The sequence below is a fragment of the Polyodon spathula genome, unplaced genomic scaffold, assembly GCF_017654505.1.
Source record: "Polyodon spathula isolate WHYD16114869_AA unplaced genomic scaffold, ASM1765450v1 scaffolds_2430, whole genome shotgun sequence".
Lineage (NCBI taxonomy): Eukaryota > Metazoa > Chordata > Actinopteri > Acipenseriformes > Polyodontidae > Polyodon > Polyodon spathula.
In genome coordinates this window covers 1-1,000 of record NW_024473901.1, presented here as the reverse complement: position 1 = coordinate 1,000, position 1,000 = coordinate 1, and the positions used below count along the sequence as shown (strand labels likewise).

Here is a 1,000-nt window from a genome sequence, read left to right as displayed (position 1 = left end):
AATGTCTCTTTCTTCAGATGCCTGGCCAGTGGTGACTCCTACAAGACCCGGTTCCACCCAGTGTCAACCAGTGCTCTCATCAAGAGCCCCCACCACCTGAAGAGGCTTGAGGTCCAGGCTCAGCCTGCTGGAGGCCAAGCCCTCTGGAAACAGGTTGGTAGCATTCAGTGAGCTCAACCTGAGCCTTTTGCTCTGCATTCTCACCCTCCTGCCTCAGGCAGGTTTCTCTACTCTAGGTATGGGACAGCTGGCTGTTTGAACCATATTCCTACTAGTTTAAACCCCAGTCCAGACCCTAAAGCCACTCCCTATTAAACAGGAGTGGAGTACCTCCAGGACCAGAAGTGGGTAGTTGTGCTCACTGTTAGGCTGGCTGAAGGGCTTGTGTATTTTACTGAACCAGGGTACGTCAACTGTCTAGCTGTCTTTCATGTTTTGCAGGTGTATTTGCATTGTCTAGCTGTGGCTTGTGATTCTGAGAAGGAGGGTGCCTGCAATAAGACCTGCGTCACTGGAGAGAGGAGATCAGGTAGGCAGGGTGTATCTAGCATCTCCTGCAGTGCTACTAGGATGCACATTATATCTTCTATATAAACTCTGAATTGCTCCTTGGCTCTAACACTTTGGGGTTTGTCTTCCAGCCCGCAGTGCTGAGCTGGCAGACTCTGTCAAAGGCTACATTTCTGCTGGACCGGTTCAAATTGCACCAGAGGGGGGTGTTGACAGTGTCAGAGCAGCAGGTGAGTTCAGCATGAAGACATTAGTGCCCTGCCTGTCCCATCATGGAATTCCTTTCTGTGGGGATGGAGAAGGCTGGATAGGTATTATGGTTCTTGCATGGCAAGCATCATGGATTCCACTAAATGAAATCTGGAGCCAATATGGCAGCTGCAGGGACTGCAGTTTCCAAACTGCTCCTGTTCTAGACTGATGCTCATCCCAGGCACTCTACAGAATCTAATCCTTACCCTGCTGACCAATAGCCTTGCTTTTACACAAC

General features: G+C 50.1%; 1 long non-coding RNA gene across 1 annotated transcript; it reads left to right on the top strand.

Annotated features, from left to right (window-relative positions):
• The first annotated feature begins 29 nt into the window (after positions 1-29).
• LOC121310762 lies at positions 30-728 on the top strand. Its single transcript, XR_005948942.1, has 3 exons — positions 30-153; positions 442-529; positions 642-728. It is a non-coding gene; the product is annotated as an uncharacterized LOC121310762 (long non-coding RNA).
• The last annotated feature ends 272 nt before the right edge of the window (positions 729-1,000 follow it).